Genomic DNA, 19,766 nt, shown 5'->3' with positions numbered 1-19,766 from the left:
AGAAAAATGCTACGTACCACGTAATCCCCCTCGTAAACGTGTAATCTCTCTGCTTTGCCCTAAGGTTGACTGGTAGAGAATGCTTTTGACATTAAGTCCACCTTTTGTACGATAAGTATTTCGTTTGTGCAATAAAGATTAAATAAATAAATAAATAAATAAAATACGTGAAGCGATCGAGATTGAGCGGCGCACTAATTTCAATCGGGATAGCGGCTGCGCTGTGCCGCCAGCTTGGAAGCCTGTGATTTCTCAGCAGAATGCCAGTGAGTGTTGTGACAGTGTAGTGGACATAGTGAGTTCGTGCTGTGTGTCGCTACAGGTGTTAGGTGACCCAAACCCAAACACACCACTATGCCCGCCTACAACGATAGCACAAGACCTCCCCCAACCGGCTTTCTTGGCGCGCGCGCAGCGAGCGACGCGGCGCGCGGCAGTACGCAATACATAGTCGTCGTGAACGCTGCTCGCACTATTAGTGCTTGAGAAAGGAGACCTAGGCTCTCCGAAACATGTCGCGCGAGTGACTAAAACTAGTGAGTCTAAATCGTGAAATTATTTATAATTATAATAATTGCACACTTGGCTTTTCCAACATCTAAGTTTGAAGGGGGCTTCCGAGCTTCCTCGGACCGCTGTTTAATACTGAATATTTCTGGTCATGTGATCCTCGGGTCTCCTCATTACGTGTCCGTGCCATCTAAGACGGGTTGCAGCGAGTTTTTCTTTAATGGATCTGACTATAAAACTTTCAAAGTAATTGATACAAACATAACAACCCGCGCGTTGGCCATATCTTCCGTCGCAACTTTCGCGCGGCGCGCCATTTCGTTTGTTTTCTTTTATTTCCTGGTTTACGCCCCCTCTTGAAGCAATTTATCAAGGAAATTAACAGTGACATCACTGACGTCAACGCTGCATTAGCAACGCATATCCACGCCGATTTTCGTACCACCCCATATCTATTTACTAAATTAATCTCGTATAGGTACATTAATAATTTGACTGAAATGGAAGTAAATTTCCGATGGAACCTTACGTGTACATTAATCAATCAGTGATATAAACGTGTTGTAGATCGAGCAGATATCATTATGGCGTTTGCGTTCGGTCGCCCAATTTCCGTTTCGACGTGACTTACGTCAAAAGCACAATGGTCACAAAGCCTACAGTTCAGCCACTTGGACAATTTATTAAGTGTTTCGTTTTGATCGGACAAGTTTCATAAGTTGCAAGGGAAAAAGTTTTTGGAGTTGAAAACGTTGATGGAGATTATTCTGAGTTAGGAGGAATCAAAGATAAAGTTTGGCTAGTTAGAAAGGTTTTCTCAACTTTTGTATTACAATAAAGTATGGACTTTGATGTCCTAAAAGCGGTCATATTAGCCGTGAAACCGATAACCCTTGGGGTAGATGAGTTCTCGAGTGGAGACCGCGTATCGGCAAACGTAGCGTAGGATGCCCTTAAACTAGATGGAGCGATGACCTTTGGAAGGCGGCTGGCAAGAGCTGGATCAGAGTTGCCACAAATTATGCTCAATAGCGTGCAATAGGAGAGGCCTATGTCCAGCAGTGGATGAGAGTAGGCAGATAATGATGATGGACTTTGATTGGCTGCCACTAAGAACTGTCTTATGACAATTTTGCACGTCCTAAGACGGTCACATACAGGTGGCCCGAAATTAATATTGTACTAAGCACACAGTGCTTAGAAATAAAGGGTATGGTGGAAATATTCGGTGGTGGATGGAAGTCACGGTAGCTCCATTGTTAAAGCGGAGGGTTGGTATCCTGGAGCCGGAGTTCGAGTCTGGCCCGAAACAGTGTGTGTTTTCGCTTTTCCTTTATTTCTAAGCATTATGGGTCAGAAATTCTTCTAACCCCAAAACGATTTAAGAGCTGTCTTCACGACTCACTTATATCTTATAATCACTACATAGTATAAAACAAAGTCGCTTTCCGCTGTCTGTCCGTCCGTCTGTCCCTATGTATGCTTAGATAAAACTACGCAACGGATTTTGATGCGGTTTTTTTTAATAGATAGAGTGATTCAAGAGGAAGGTTTATATGTATAATTTGTAAAGGTTTTGTGCAAATTAGTTGAACTACCCGTGCGAAGCCGGGGCGGGTCGCTAGTAATTTTTAAATTGATCTGGGTACCTTTTTATACTTTAAAAAGATTTTGATACTTAAAATCAATAAATCGAAGTCTTTTTATAGACAGTACGTACACGCCGACTTTTCTTCTTTCAATGCTTTTAAATATATAAAAAGAAGTCATATAAATAATTGAGTGATTCATTCATCCCTACCTTTCACCCCAACTTTGGGGATCCAAAATCAATCTTAATTAACGTCATTTACATACTATATTTCTTATTCTTGCGTCTTATTCTTCGTACCTTTTATAATATTCATAAACATTTGCAGCTTGCAAAACACTGGTTTAAACTTCCACGAATTTTACTCATTATTATTTATTATTCACGACGGGACTTAATTGCGTAAAATTAAGTTTTAAATTTACCTCCGACGTTTCGAGGACGGCGTTGCCCCTCGGTCTCGGAGAAGACTGGCTAAAGTTGACATCGACATCTTCTAAGCGCGCGAGTTTTCGAACTACCCGCTTTACTACAAGAAGTAATGAATCAAATATCATCATGGTTTTCTGCTAATGGCTTGGTACTAAATGTGGAGAAAACACACATCATTCACTTTAGTCTGCGTTTCTCAAGTGATTACTCATTAAACATTATGTGCAATGGCCAACCTGTGCCTCAAGTTGACCAGGTAAAATATCTAGGGCTAACCATTGATGCTGGATTGAAATGGGCACCCCATATTGATAACTTATGTCAAAGACTGTCCTCTGCTTGCTTTGCTCTTAGCAGACTGCGGCCATGCCTCAGTTCCACTAACGTAAAAAAGGCCTATTATGGCTATTTTAACTCTATTTTAGTATATGGAATTGACCTTTGGGGCTCGGCTGCGGAACGCGAGAGAGTATTCAGGCGCCAAAAAAGAGCAGTGCGTATTTTCGCCGGTGTGAGTTGGGATCATCCTGTAAAAGACCTGTTCAGGAATCACAAAATCTTAACTGTACCCAGTCTGTATATCCTAGAACTGGCTAAGTACGTCAGAAAACACGTTCATCTCTTCCGTACCAACGCTGATACGCACGGCTCCATTACTCGACGGCGGCATGAGCTTAGCTTACCTCAAACGCGTCTCGTTAAGGCTAAAAAAAATCCTAGTTACATTGGTACTAAGGTTTACAATACAATATCTCCGGAAATTAAACAGGCTTCTAGCTATAATTCATTTGTACGACAAATAAAAGCAAAACTTGAAATAGACGCTTTGTACTCGATTCATGAGTTTTTTAGTACCTACCATAAATCGTCTGCAACAGACGATAAGGCCAATGTTAAGTATTCAATGATTAAATAATAAATGGACATGTAATATATAATATAAAAAATATTTAATTTTTTAATATGTATAGCTAATTGATAGCAAAATGTGTATTAATGTTTTAATAATATAAAACTGTATATGCACCTTTGTAAATTTGACGTGTAAAATGTGTATTTTATCAATAAACCATTGAATTGAATTGAATTGAATTTGGTCTTGTTTAATTAACTTAAACGTTTATTTTACGCGATTAAGTCCCGTCGTGAATCATCAGCTTATCGCATAAATGTGCAAAAATTTCCTCGACTCCATAAAATAAAACAGCTTTTCCAATATCATTTAACCCTTAACCTCCATGAACTCTTACATCAGATTATACGTTTCCATGTCACGAATCAAAGTCAGTTATCGTATCACTTACCTTACCACGTATCTTAGCTCACTTTGTTTCCAAATATAAACTTTAAACTAAATAACATAAGACGGACTTCGTTATTGCAAAGTTTGAAACATACGAGCTGTAGAAAGTTAGACGTAAACAAGAAGTAAACACTGAACTTTGACTTGTAAATGTGAGTTGCGCTATGAAGGGGAAATGATGATTTTGCAATATTGAAGTCGGTAATACCGTGGTAATTTGAGCGCAGAAATTCAATATAAAAACCAGTATATTGTGGTCTTTCGTAACTCGCAGTTATCATAGATCAGGTTATGATTATAAATAGGTTTTGAACTATGATGTGTACAGAATAGCAACCCAGGTGGAGTTGCTGGCAGGTCTTTTATCGGTGCTTGATGTATATTGCTTTTTCATGTCGAAGATTATCGAATATGCAAAGGGTGCTTCTTATAGAAAGTATTTGTGCGTATTTGCATAAGGAAATATTTAGATTGTTAGTAATATGCAATTAAGTTTTTTTTAGGAACACGTCAAAGAATGGTAATACATAGTTATTTGTTTACAAGGGGGCAAAGTTATTGATTTTAGTTGAGGTTAACCCCTCGTGCTAATATTGACATACGAGGAAGCGAAAGATTTAAACATTTTACGAGCGTAGCAAGTGGTTCAATGGAATCTTGAGTGTTGCGAGGGTTTCAAGGCACGAGGGTTAAACAAACTTTGCTACACAGAGAAACACAACATTTTTCACCAATTAAATACTAACCGTAAAAAAATTATACATCAAATCCAAATGGACGTTATTAAATATTTATTATTCCAAATCATCACTTAAAAGTAAATTCTCCAACCAGTAAAGGAAACAATTCAAAATTTCCATCAAATTACTTTTCCACTCTTGTGGATTAAATGCAACTTTCTCATCAGTTTTTGAAGATTGAAGATGTTAGGTTCGTAATAACATCACTAGTTTAGTTTTGACATTTAGTGTTATCTGTGGCAACTCTCTCTTCCACCCAAGATGGCGTCGCTGTACAAGTGTCTGGATTGTGCTCCACAAATATTTAATTAGAATAAATTATATAAAGTGCAGTTCGTCTTTCTTTCCACCATTATAACATGGTGTCAGAAGTGGGATACCAGTAAACTTTAACAAACTCAGACCTAAAGCTGTGACAGTTAAGGAATACAAACAATCAGCTGTTAAAAATAATGATGATATGTCTAGATATTATAATAGTAATGCTAAATCGATGTCCATATTGTATCCTGGAGACCAGGTTTATTATAAGAATTAGAAGAAGAGAGGCTCTTTTACGAGCTAATGTGGTGAAAAGATCATTGAATTTCAATATATTGTTAACATATTAATTATGTACAACAAACAATTATATTATAAGTAGTTAGCTTTACTGTAAAATTACATAAACATTTCGGGGAGTGCGCACAGGAACTGCACGACCTGATCCCACCTTCCCCTTTCCATCATCGGACATCCAGGCGCGGGGAGCGTATGCACCCGTTCGTGGTCCACATTCCATTCGTTCGGACGAAACGTTTTGCCTCCTCCTTTTTGGTACGGACGGCTAAGGAATGGAATGCGCTCCCGCCATCTGTATTCCCTGATCAATATGACCTCGGTCTCTTTAAAACAAGAGTGAATAGGCTGTTACTGAACCGGTGAGCTCCATCTTAGGCCCTGTCTTCACTTTCCATCAGGTGTGACTAGGGCCAATCGCCGATCAGTTTATAATAAAAAAAAAAAAAAAAAAAAAAAAAAAAGCTTTTCTAAAGGAATATTAATATGCAACAAGAGTTGCGAAACACGCTCAAGTTACGAAACTCACTTGAACTTATCGAAGTGCTCTTAACTGGCTCCAGAATACAGTCTTTAAGTCTTGAGGTTTACCTGAGGCTGTATTCAACTATGTCATTACCCATGAAATAAAACTATGAAAACGGATTATATCGCGTATATTGAATTTATAAAAATTATTAAAATTATTTGAAGGGTTCGAAACGTCGGGATGTATTATAAATTCAATATACGCGATATAATCCGTTTTCATAGTTTTATTTCATGAGTAACTATCGCGGTAACCGAAGACAATATTATGTCATTACCCTTAAATCTTCTCGGGTTCGAGGTGTAGTGTTGGAGCCGGCGTAGTTTTTATCGCGTATATATATATCTATACTTGAAAATAGTTGTAGTGTATAACTAGCCTTATGAACCGATTTTGCATGTACAACCAGCCTTAAAGTTTATAGTCTATTATGGTTGCTTTATTTTTAGTATGTGGGTATTTTTGCACTTTGTAGTTTTTCCTCAGTCACTCGTTGACCACGAACGCTGTAAAGGGTTCGAAACGTCGGGATGTATTATAAATTCAATATACGCGATATAATCCGTTTTCATAGTTTTATTTTATGAGTAACTATCGCGGTAATCGAAGACAATATTATGTCATTATAATTAGAGTTTTAAATGATTCACGGTTAGTTTCACTGGACTTATATTGACTTGTATATGATTATGATAGCTTGTGATATGACTCCTTAAAATATCAATAACATCGACTACAATGTTTATATTTTTATATCTTGAGCATTAGACCGTAGGTAAATATGTCTTGCTATTCAGAGAGTCGCGAATGAAATGTAAGAAATCACTAATAGACGTAAAAATAGTATAAAGACAAGAATTCAGAATTTAAAATCATGTCAACAGTTTCTAAACTGAAATAGTTATTTACGATACAAGTGCGGAAAAGAGGAAATTCTAAACGAGTGGCGATAAATTAAAACACGACCGCAGGGAGTGTTTTTATTTTTTTTTAATTTATTTTCAAAAAAGTATAACACATTTTAAACTTATACAAGTTTCGCCAAACTTGCGTTTAACGGCGAATCGACACGAGTTGCAAATTACCTTTTCGCACGTGTATCGTACAACGTTTTACAGTACATATGGCCCTTTAAACTTTCGACATATGCACGAAAAGTGCTCATTCCCGCACTAGTGCGAAAAAGTAGCACCATATGTACTGTAAACTCTTTATTTACATACAAGATATATACAGTGGTACTACGTAAACGAAATTAATAACAGTTTCTTATATATACAAGACTTTTGACGTCTACTTTAAGTAAGGTTGTCCTTAGGTTGTCTGAAAGAGATCGTTCTTCAGCCAGAAGACCGCATGTTGTCTACCATAGTTTAAGTTATGTGCTTAATTTGTATGTCATGTTTCTTTTCATGTTGGTGAGCAAAAATTACCTATATGTGTATTGTACCTATTAAAAGTCACAGAAAAAATATTGAGACATCCCATTCAGTTCTGACAAACATTTATTGGCTGTCACGGTGTCACGCCCGACGCTCCGATCACAATAAAAGCAATCCCTGTTTAAGGGACCCCATTTGTGACTTCTAGCTTTATTCCATGGAAATAAACGAAGGTTATTTGTGATTGAATTCTTTATTAGCCAATTTAAATTTAAATTTATTTTAGATTTATGTTTATTCATTAAGGCTGCGAAAGTACATTAAACACATCACAGTTCGTCGTTTATTTGTAACTAACTTAATTGCAACTGTATTTTACGTTTAGTTAGTTCTTAAATAATTATTAGACTTTAAGTCAGAAGTCATAAGTCATAAGTAATTTATTTGCGAAAGATAGGGTATACATAGGATGTTACAGTTCACAGTAGTAAGTGAGCCAAGCTACCTTGTCACACAGTGACATGCTAATTTCATGTTTGGCCACCAGGAGTCGTCTCTTCAGGCACCTCGCTTGCACTTATTGGTGTGCGCGAGATGCCAGTCGACATAACTCAAGGCTGTATCAAAACAAGATGTTAACCATTTCCAGTTTGAAAATTAGAATCGGCCTAGAGTAAGAGTTATTGGAGATTGGGAATATTATTGGCTTACCAATTACTTGAGAACATTTTGATTTATCAGCTTTCTTTTTTTATATCTGACCTAGGTATTTAGGTAAGTATAAACTTTTATTTTAAATATCTCTACTAACACATGTATAGGAATTTTTGAAACGACGGCAGTGAAATGAAATATTTCTCCTTTTTGTAGTATTTTGACTAACTAAAAATAATGAATTTCTAATTGTTTTACAAAATTCAAGAGAACGTAAGAGATAAACATACCCTATAATGTTTGATATTGGTTTATTTAATCGCCTCTATTTTAAGGTTCTCAGAAAATCTGGAGAAACCCAAATTAATAAAATAGGTATAGGTAGGTAGTTAGGTAAAATAGGTAGGTATGTAGGCTCTTCGTTAATATATAATATAATTAATGATCATAATATAGTGCTGAAACGTGGACAGCGTTTATGAGAGAGTGAACGAAACCATTGGTTGACGAACCATGTAGATTTCATTTGTAATAAGCTAAGGATTCTGTTATGTTAACTTTATCACCTCAGTTTTAAAGTTCCTATAAGCACATTAAAATGTATTTATAATTCTTTAGTAGATTCAATAATTAGCTATGGTCTTGACTGCTATGGCCTCGCGTTTAAAACTAATATAGACAAATTAGAATTACTTCAAATCCGTTTTCTACCTAAAATTTTACCAGTGTCATCAAAACTTAAATATATGTTAGCTCGAAATAACCATGGCAGCCAAGAACATCTAGAATTAGCTAATCATAGTCATAACACCAGGGCACTTTCCGCAGGTAAATATGTAGTAACTAAGAGTGTCAAATTACTACGGTGATAGGACACTTAGCAAACGTATACCCTATTTACTTAACACTTTGCCCGGTGACAGTCTTGGAACCCAAAAAAAATAGTTTATAAATCGCTTAAAAATATATCTCCTTGATGCGCTATAAGCGATTGTCTTCCTTATAGAGTATCCTGGATATACCTACTTACTTAAACTATATTTTCATGTAACTATTAGATTAAGTAACTCCAAATTGTGCTGAATGTTACCTACTTAATGATTATATAACTTAGTGTAAAAAGAGATTGATACTTAACTCCACAGTCAAACTAATTACAGTTTTGTGGAGCTTTGTTAAATTGTATTTTTTAACATTTGATTATAATAAATAAATTAAATAATAAATAATAATTGATGCTTCGAAAATGTGGTGCTGGAAAAGGATGCTGCGGACATCGTGGACTCAGCGCTGCACTAATATATATATTCTCCAAGACTTCCTATTGAATTGACTTTTCTCTACACTCACTCGTGTTTATTTGTAGGAAGTTGGTAACTAAAAGTATATAATAAGTAAATAGCATTTGCCCGCAACTTTAGTGGGCTTCAAGCGCTACCTAAGCTACTTTGATCGTTTCGACTAACCCTGTGTGTAACCCTGAGTAAGTGTAGAGAAAATTTGTAAGCAATAGTTCACTCGCATCCTAAGCTACTTCGGTCACGTTACGCGCAAGGAAGACGACGTCATGGAAAGACTTGTTGTTCAGGGCAGAGTGGATGGTACAAGACCCACTCCCCTCAATGCGATGAACCGACCAAGGGAAGGTTCTCACCGGGTCACCCGTAAATCTGCGCGTGCGGAAAGCAATAGAGAAGCATGGCGGGAAACAATAAATAAGTTTTTGGCAAAAATTAAATTTTTAGTACAAGCTTTTATCGCTGACTGTACTTTACTTTCAACGAGCAACTAATACTCATCGAGACAATTTTTAAAACCCCAAAACAGGTTGCGTTGTTTTATCACAGTTCCTTGGCCACCTCATGTCTCCATCATCAGATCAGCTCGATGGTACCATAATATTGCATTGTCACCCGACTTACATATGTATGCAAATTTTCAGCTTCATCGGAAACCGGGAAGTGGGTCAAATTTTACTTGCAAGATTTGATCCGTACATACATAGTTAACATACATAATACCAAATATAGATATAACTCCGTAATAGACGGATACCGTCTAAGGAAAAAACGTGCCTCGAAAATCACGAAAACTTGACTCTCGATCAGATGGGGCCAGTACCTTTGGCCTACTCTCGTATAGAGGGCGTTGACGGTTTCGTTTGTTATTTAACAATTTTAACGCATAGGTATCAGTGAAAGAACATGGGTCAAAATCATAAAAATAATTAATGCAAATAAAAAAAAAACATTTATCCATATTTAAATACATTTTATCGTATTTTTATAAATCTTCATTTTTAGTTTTAAAGTGTGTCGATAGATGGCAGTGAATTTACTGTGGTTACTAAATTTACTATGACAGTACCGCTCTATAATATTATATCCTCTTTGATAATACTTACGTAGGTACATTGCAAGTTAAGTAAAAGCTTGTAAAAAGGCCATACAACGACCTCAATGACCACGACTACTCTGACAAGAAGAGTCTACGACTAAGAAGAATAAGAAGTTAATAATAATTATTTATGCGTTTTGCCAAAGGCCCTTAAAAACAAAGATTCATTGATTCCATAACATGTTAAGTTTTATACAAATTGGTGCTACGAATGTGCGGCTCCGGACATTAATGCGGTGACTTTGGCTGTCGAAAATTGACGTTTGATAATCCAGTGACCAGAAAGCATATTTATTTGATATATGATGCAGTACAGCGCCGTCTATTCTGTCAACCTGACACGTTTGTTATCATTATCATCATCATCTCTTTTTCATTTTATTCAATAGCTATTATCAAAAACCGTGCAGCATTTCGCAATGCAAAAATCTATATCGGCGTGGGTGTTGCCAAAATGACAATCGTTAAACATAATTTATTTAAAAACACGTTAAACACTGACGCTAATCGATAAGTAAAAGTAGATCGGACTTTGCATACGAAAAATCACGTGATTTAACTCGCAATTACGAGAAATTACATTTCCATACATTATTTACCTTCAATTTGCTTAACGAGACTAACGGTTGCTAAATGGCCTTGTAGTCTTCAATTACACGGAATTAATCTAAATATAATTATATTCCGTATTAACCCTCGCGGATTTGGAGCGGCCTTACAAGACTGTGATTGAAGGTAAGATACAGTATTTCCACTAATTAAAACAAAAATATTACTTTGCTAATCCGCGAAATATCGCGAGATTTTTGTTTTAATTAATATGGATTTTCCGCAAAGTAAAGCCTCATTCCATTAAGTATTTCTACTGTTCCATTTTCTACTTTTGTTCCCTGTAACTCACAGGTTGTAAGAGGCCTAAAAGATAAAGAACCTATTTTATTCGATAGGGATACTCGATTACGCGTGATTTTATTATGATATAGGAATGCTATGTACTTTTACTGTCTTATAATGATTTGGATTATTATACCTATCTAAGGTTTCAATTTGTTTTTTATTGTTGTTTGACTGCCTAGTCCATGATAACTTATGAACGGATAAGGCGATTACGAAATTCTGATGTAGTTTTTTGCTTACAGTTTTTAAGCCCACTCCTACGTTTTAAGTACGTAAAAATAAGTGATGCTTAGCAGCACATCGCATGTATAATTTGCACACCTGCATGCAGGTTTAATATGAGGAACTATTGTATTTTTAAGATCTTTTATTGTGACTGTGTTCTTGCAAATAATAAAATTATGATTATGAAACTTAAAGATCTTCTGGATATAAAACGGTTTTGTATTTATTCGAATTTTATGACGAAAGCTTTTTTTTAAATACGTTATATTCAAGATATCGGTGGTTATTATAGCAACACGCTGTCATATTGTTTTTCTTAACATTTTGAGTCGGAAAACCATTTTACTAATAGTAAAACAAATTTTCTTGTATTTTCACATTTCGATGGACTTCCTTAATCTATATTGGACATTATTGTGTTTTCAGTTAAAACCTTTATGTGTTATCAGATAACACGTGGCATCACCGAATGGGCCTTTCGGAAGACCAGCGGCTGGCTTAAGGCTAGCATTATGCTGAATTGGGTCCATCTCGTGATGCGCACCTGTCTTATTTCTCTGCTCTTGTTTTCTGTACATGTTTTGTGATTGTCACGAATAAATGCATTTTATCTTATCTCAAAGTTAAGTTACGGTGTAAAAAATAAAAATCATTTATCGATTTACGTAAGTGCCTACTTAAATTATAAATAGACTAAAGCAATGATCCCAACCTAATAAATTGACTTCAAATGTAGGTTATCAATTGTGTATATGATAAAACACAACTTTCCGAAAATCGTTACTCCCTCATTACAATTAATGGGCCCTCCACCTGTAAAGTTCACAAATACAACCAAGCCTATTAAAATTAACTTACCTTTCCACGGACTAAATACCAGGGTGCTCACCCACAAGAACCCACTCGCGAACACTTCAAAAAACTTACTTAACACACCGAATCGACAGGCGAACGACGCACGCTTACACACATTAGTAGCCCATAAGTTTCCACTACACAATCACAAGTTAATTAAAGTATAATTTTTAAGTATAATAGGTTTTCGGGTGGAAATAGGCTGTAACCTTAAGAATATCGGTCGGGTTTTAAATTATTCACGACGCGGACACGGGAGGGCGACACGCACGCTCGCCACGACACACAGCGAGAGACTGAAATTTCCTGAACAAGTGAGGCGAGTCTACTTGTCTCGTCGACACAATTAACTGAACATTCTTCAACCATATTGCGACTGGTTAAAGTGTAAAATAGGTCAGTTATACGTTGTTAGTGCTCAATTCAGGTAATCGTAAGTAAACTCATGGAACAATAGTCTCGAGCTTTAACTTAGGAAGCTGCTAGCTTGATTTCCTAATGTAGACTTACATTATGTGAAAAATATATTTCACCAGCGATGTGTGTATACTTGTATTAATAGGCAACATTAACAGACTACACGTCAAAAGTACCTGCCATTCTGTAATATGTTAAAAAAAAGAGATATTTCTGTAAGTGTAGAAACATTATAACACCGCCACGCCGTATGTCAAAAATAATGCGGCAGTAAAAAGGTTTTTCATCATATTTTTCTTCATAATGTTTGTTTATTTAATTACGACTAGCTTTTGCCCGCGACTTCGTCTGCGTGGACTTAGTAACAGCAGCTAAAGTAAGTATAGCGCCTGGAAAAATTCTCATAGCAATCAATCAATTTGAGCATATTATGCACCCAAATTATCAGGCACTTCATTAACTATCTCAATTCCATCCCGCTTTTTACTTTCTTAAGGGATGATTTTCGGGATAAAAACTATCCTATGTCCTTCTCAGGGACTTAACCCATCTCTATGCCAAATTTCATCTAAATCAATTCAGCGGATTAAGCGTGAAGAGGGAACACACAGACAGAAAGACAGACAGACAGACTTTCGCATTTATAATATTAGTATGGATTTAAAGATATACAAAGCACGATTTCTTAATTAATAGACGCGCCTAATCATTTTCATAGCTAAGTACTTAATTCAATGTTTCATTTTTCATGTTTCAGTGCATTAAAAAAAAATTCAAAAAAGAGAAGAACAACGGCCTCGCAGACAATAAGATGGAAACAATGGATTACTTTTTGCTCAAGAATTCAAAACTAGCAACATCTTACTTTCGACAAAATGTTAATCTGGAAACACGACAAGCTTTAGAAATGGAGCAATAAGCGAGATTCCTCGTTACTTTCGCAGCTTTTGACACTAGATACAACAGTATCTTCTGAAGTATGTAGCATGCAGGGTTAAGAATAAATTTAAAAGTGTAATAATTCACTGTCTTGGGTGAGACTTGAACTCACGACACTGGATCGGTAGCCCATTGCTCTGCCATCTGAGCTACCAAGACCTCACACAAGGACAGCAAATATTTTCACCACATGGGCCTTTAGGGAGGCACCTTTATGTAGGGTTGCCGTATTAAAAAATTGAACACCTTGACAAAAGTCCAGACTGTTGAAGAATTATACTTTTTTATTAGTCTATGATTTCCTCTAGATTTATCTATGGCCGTTGCGATGGTTCGTAGCTGAGAAAATAGATTTTGTTTCTTGATATAAAAATGTAAAACTAAGGCCTATTAATGGTACCGAAACGGGCTGAATCAATATTTGTTTTTCTATAATTAATTGGAAATTTGTTAAAAAATATAGTTTATTAGTAAATTCATTATTTTCCATTTCTCTCCGCTCCTGTCGTAAGTTTTGTTGTATACCCTCCATCATATATTCGACAGTATTTTTTGACACATTCATGGTTTGACTTCTATCAAGAACTATCTTTTTTTTTGCATATCTTGTCGTTTTAACGAAAAAATTCCTTGGATACTCAACCCCATACTATTCAGTAGGTCAATACTGTGGGACTTTGTTGAATCAAGTCCTTGGGCCCGATTTCGGAGGGCATTGGCTTAAGCAAGCTGACGGCCGAACCATCGTGGATCATTTCCAATTATTGTCAAAATAATACTGGAAGATCGTATTATGAAATAAAATCTGCGAACCGTTTCTTTTAATGATTGTTGACGTAGATTTCTCTATCGAAAGTAACCAATACCAAAACTGATACCATATCGACTAAATCCTAGTACACCAGATATTTGGAGACACGTCCACATTCTCATTGTTTCATGGGAATCGCAAATAAATTATGAAATTTGGTTTTAAATGTTTCGGTGAAATAGCAGGCACCCTTAATAATACTCCGTTGGCTCGGCGACCCAAAATGAGACTTGGCCTCCGACACAAGACAGTGCCAATTTTCTCGGTCCTGCACGACCTCTCGCCAATTGGTGACTCGAAGTTCATGCAGATCCGCCTCCACCATGTCGCACCAGCGATACCTGGGGCGTCCGATAGGACATCTTCCTGCTGGGCGGCCCAGGTATGCTCTTTTCACGTTCAGATCTTCATCCATTCTCTCAAGATGGCCCAACAAACGGAGTCTCAGCTTTAGTCTCTCCCATGGTATTAGGTTCACACACTAGGTCTTCAATCTCATGGTTCCTAAGGACTGTCCAGCTTCCATCCGGTCTTTTTTTGGGGCCCAGTATCTTACGGAGGATCTTTCTCTCGGCCACTAGCAGCCTATTTTCTTCCTTGAATGTTAGTGTGTGTTGAGTGTAATAATAGGCGACTGATTGGCCTTTTTTGCCAATTAGTCGTCGAGTAATCGCCGATGACAAATAATGTGGCCGGATAGTAGCTTTCCCGACTAGTCGTTATATCCCTATTGTCTACTAAAGGATTTCCTTTTGTCCATAGGTAGATATAGTTTTTAATCCGTGCACGTTTTTGTACTAAATTCTTCATTTGAACCGCAATCTTTCATAAATATTCGAAATACTACTATCACGGAAAGAACCACCTTGAATCAAGTCGAACCAAAAATTTTTTGGATCCAAAGTCAACATTCGATTCATGATTTTCTATTTTATGTCACAACCAAACTAGTTATTAATTTCGTTTACGTAGTACCACTGTATATATCTTGTATGTAAATAAAGAGATTTAAATTACCAAACTCAAAAATGGAAAGCCTACGTCACATGAAGCCTTCGTCCAAGGGCTGAAATATTCAATTATTATTTACGCTTCACGTAGCGTGTTCGTTGACATAGACACGGCCTCGTCCCATTTACACCAATCTAATGTGAAATGCTACAAACATATTTAACTTGTGTACCGAACTTAGGTTGTTTAGGAACTAAGAATGTATGTGCGCCATGTGCGCTGTGCGTTACTGAACGGCAAGTAAGCGCAAGGGTGATTAATTTTGCATGGTGTTTAGTTTGTTTCTAGCTTCGTTGTGGGTATAACCTATTTTGAATAGGTCAGCAGTGTCGTATGAGCAAATTGAAAAGTAGGGTTGTTGCCTTAAATGTAAAAGTTTAATTAATAGCTGTACATTGAGGTTGACCGTTAGAGGTAGTATAGTATGAATTTTCTCAAATAATTTTTACGCCTAAAACCGTAATCTGTTAAAGAAAAGCCATTGTTTTTTTTTGTGCGAGCGGTCGGCCATTGTGTGCCATCGTGTCTGAGTGCATGCCAGAAGATTCATACTATAATTTAATGGTTACATTAAGTAGATTTGGATAAATAGTATAGGTATACTCGCCGCCTGAACAAATTGGGATATTACCAAATTAGGGTCTATCTGTCATCGTAAAATTCGTGAAAAATTTTAGGTTTGGGAAGTTTCATAGTTTGATTGACTTGACGTTGATTAGTCCGTCAATAAACTGACAAATTTACAAACGTAGCCATGTTTTTTGATTACCAATCAGTCACATTCACATGAGTGAAAAAACCGCAGCTCTAAACGCATATTAATAGAAAAGAATAACGTTTACGCAAGTCACTCAATAAAGCTATGTTTACACGGGCGTCGGTTTGTTTGCGATAATGTACAATAAATTTACTGCTGCAACGGGATCCATGTTTATATTCCGCGGCAATTTGTTGATTGAGGAAGACGGATTACATAGTATTTGCGGTACGCTGTTTGAAAACAAAGGTTGTAAATGCAACTGCGAAATTCAAAGAAAGTTTTATTTAGGATGATACGAAAGTCCGTTTGTATGTGAAGGTGAAATTCGGCCGAGCTTGCCGGGGACTCTTAATAGTCAGTTCTTATGTAATTGTTTTTACAGTACCGGTAAACTGGGGTTACTTTGATTCGCGGGGTAATATTGATGCGTTCACAAACGAATTCCCCATAGTTTAAAAATCGATGATCAATGATGCCCCAATTATTAAAGTAACCCCAGTTTACGGTACTGTAAAAATCATTACATAAGAACTGACTCTTAAGAGCTTCGCCGAATTTCACCTTCCCATACAAACGGACTTGTTCGGACTAACGATTGTAATGAAACTTTGCACATACAATGACATGAGTTATATCTAGGTCTGTAATTAGTTTATATAGCCTTAGTATATATAACAAACGAAATAGAGCAAAAACAAGTTTTGTATAAAAAACCTAAATTCGCTGTATTTTTTACTATTGTATCTGAAGCTACATAAACTAATTACAGACCTAGATATTCCTTATCCTATTGTAAGTACAAAGTTTCAGAACAATCTAGCTAGTTTTTTTTTAAATGAGACCGTAACTACGTTTGTATGGAGAACGGGACTCTTAAATTGAAAATATCCATAGATTAATCCTCCTGCCCCTATGAGAATGTTCATGTAACTTTTTTTTTTTTCTATTTATTATTTAGGGACTTAAACCAGTTACATGATTATGCCAGCCCCATTGTACCTTATACTAGTATTCTTAAATGAGTGTTCATGTAACTTGTGGACAGCGATCAATTTACAATTTCATGTAATTGCGGTATAAATTACACTGTCTCATGTATGTTGCAAGGCGGGTCAGGAGATCACCAACCCCCATTTGTTACAAGAGCAACAGAGGCGAGTCCTATACTTAATAAAGCTAGCTATTAATCTTGATGCTTGTCTATTAATTTACTTTTCATTTCTTATGCTCTTGAAGTGGGTCATTGTTTATCTATAAAGCGGGTTGAAAGTGATTTCGGCTCTAGGGAGTTTTATTTTCACAGTACATTTTTATTTTTAACAATTTTCATTGCCAATATATTTCGTCGAGGATAAAAATGGACATTTGTACCGGATTTATATACACTGCTTTTCACTTCGATTGTGAGTAAAATATACATACAAAAATATCCAATATTTTAGGTTAGTTTACCGTAGTTATTCAAAACTAAAGAAAATTGTACTCGGGCCTGTCGGGGGCGCGCTGATGGCAGGGCTAGCAGTTTGTATGGCAGATTTTGAACTTTATTGCTAAGTCAATAAGGGTCGTAATAGATGATTTTACTTTATGCTCTAGAACATAAAAAGCAACTTTATGTCGTCTACGCACGACTTAAAGTCGAACTTTACGAGCATGAGAGATCAAAATAACATTTGTTCGTAATTTCTGTTTATTGCTCGTGTTATTCTTAGTAACGTCTATGGAGTTGGGTTTTGTCTTTTTAACATTATTTTATTGTTTGCTCTAAGTATTTATTATCTTGTTATTATGTATTTTCGCAGACACATAATGTTAGAATGGCGTGTCTTATTTTTTTATTACATATGTAGGAGATCCTGAAGAAAGGCCAGGTCAAGAGCACCCTAAACCGGCGAGCGTGTATGAGGAATGTTATGAAAGTGAAGGAAGCGAAAGAGGTATGTCAGGATCGTAGCAAGTGGAAATCCGTGGTCTCTGCCTACCCCTCCGGGAAATAGGCGTGATTATATGTATGTATGTATGTATGTATGTATGTATGTATGTAGGAGACAAACGAGCAGACGAATCACCTGAAGGTAAGTAATCACCGTCGCCCATGGACACCTGCAACACCAGAGGGGTTGAAAGTGCGTTGCCGGCTTTTAAGATGGAAGTACGCTCTTTTCTTGAAGTTTTGAGAGTCGTATCTATGACCGATTAATCGGTCTTTGGCGTTGAACCTACGGTGCGTACGGTGCGGTCATTGGCGTCCAAAAGGTTAAAAAACTCATTTTATACATTTTCAAACTAACTTCATAATGTGTCATTCCATAATCCATATAGCACAATCGAACTAGGAAAAAGCTTGAAATCTCTAGAACAGTTCTGAAATTTGATATGTATTTTGATGAAGTCCCCTATTTATGTTCACACCATTTGATATTTGCGGACCTCGAAGAACTTGCCAACTTGATTTTTAATACACTTTATTCCTGTTTCAGTCCACCATTAAAAGTCCTAATGCCAATAATTTACTATTACCCAATCGATACCACTTATGCCCATTCTGCCTTCGAATTAAACCTACTGTAGGTAATTAGCCGCTACCAAGAAAAACCCAATACATTGGGTCAAGGCAATACTACCATTGTCGATATTGTTAACTGACCTTTTGTAATCTTTGTTACAAGGATGTAAGAGCTATTTCTGGTTAACAATGTGTTTCCTGTGATATCGGGTTTCATAATAAATTCCATTATTTCCTTCCACGTTTGTGTTGGTTCGGTTTTGGAAGCGGTGTGTTCATTGAAAACGAATTTGGAAGTTGAATAAAACATTTTGTAAATAAAACATCTATGAAGCAAGGAATTTGAGACCTTATTTTTTATAATTTCAGTTCATGAAATTCAAATGGTGCTCTTCATTTTCACCCAAAAGATACCTACTCGTACTAAGCCTACTTAGATAGGGTTACCATACGTCAGGATTTCCTGAGACATCAGATTAAGGATGACTCACGTTAGACCAGGCCGTGACCGGGCCGGAGCTTCCGGCGCTTCGTTTTCTATGGAAAGCATCACGTGATCACCTGTCATGTCATAGAAAAGTAAGCGCCGGAAGCTCCGCCCGGTCTAACGTGAGTCATCCTTTATTCTGTCAATTGTGAGGATTGCGGGGGACTTGGCGAGGGTCAGGCTTTTTTAGAAACTTTTACTAACCACTACAAGGTAGATAAAAGTTTTAAGTTGGGCAGACAAAAGGAAAGGTTACGCAGGAAAGGTTTTGGTATTAGGAATTTAATGGGCGCTCTTTTGGGATGTTAGAGAAAGGTCAGGATTTTAAGTGATATCTGGGCTTTTGTCAAACATTCCATTTTTTCGAATGGTAACCCAATACTGAAAAAAATAATACACAAAGATGATAGTATAAAAAGTTTTATTTAGGCACATTGAGAGATCCCATGGCTCTTACTGTTCATTGGTTATGCGCGACTGAAAAATAAATAAAAAACAATTAAAATATCGGCTTACTAGTTTATACGCTACACTGGAATCAATAAGGATATAATAAGATAGAGCGGTACTGTCATAGCCAATTTTGTAACCACTGTAAATTTACTGCCATCTATCGACATACTTTAAAACTAAAAATGAAGATTTATAAAAATACGTTAAAATGTATTTAAATATGGATGAATGATTTTTTTATTTGCATTAATTATTTTTATATGATTTTGACCCATGTTCTTTCACTGTTATGCGTTAAAATTATAAATA

The 19,766-nt window shown here is 36.4% G+C and overlaps 1 protein-coding gene and 1 non-coding gene across 3 annotated transcripts in view; both read right to left on the bottom strand.

Moving 5' to 3' along the window:
* The window catches only part of LOC134745941 (fibronectin type III domain-containing protein 5), a 146,109-nt gene extending 133,598 nt beyond the window's left edge, over window positions 1–12,511 (bottom strand). For both annotated transcript variants that reach the window (XM_063680082.1, XM_063680083.1), the window contains exon 1: window positions 12,077–12,511. The gene's annotated coding sequence lies outside the window, so the exon portion shown is untranslated. The remainder of the gene's footprint in view (window positions 1–12,076) is intronic.
* Window positions 12,512–13,516: 1,005 nt separating this feature from the next.
* Trnag-acc (transfer RNA glycine (anticodon ACC)) lies at window positions 13,517–13,588 on the bottom strand. Its single transcript has one exon. It is a non-coding gene; the product is annotated as a tRNA-Gly (tRNA).
* Window positions 13,589–19,766: the final 6,178 nt, after the last annotated feature.

This window comes from Cydia strobilella, chromosome 12, assembly GCF_947568885.1.
Source record: "Cydia strobilella chromosome 12, ilCydStro3.1, whole genome shotgun sequence".
Classification (NCBI taxonomy): Eukaryota; Metazoa; Arthropoda; class Insecta; order Lepidoptera; family Tortricidae; genus Cydia; species Cydia strobilella.
The sequence above is the reverse complement of the archived record's forward strand: the minus strand, read 5'-3'. Positions and strand labels throughout refer to the sequence as shown.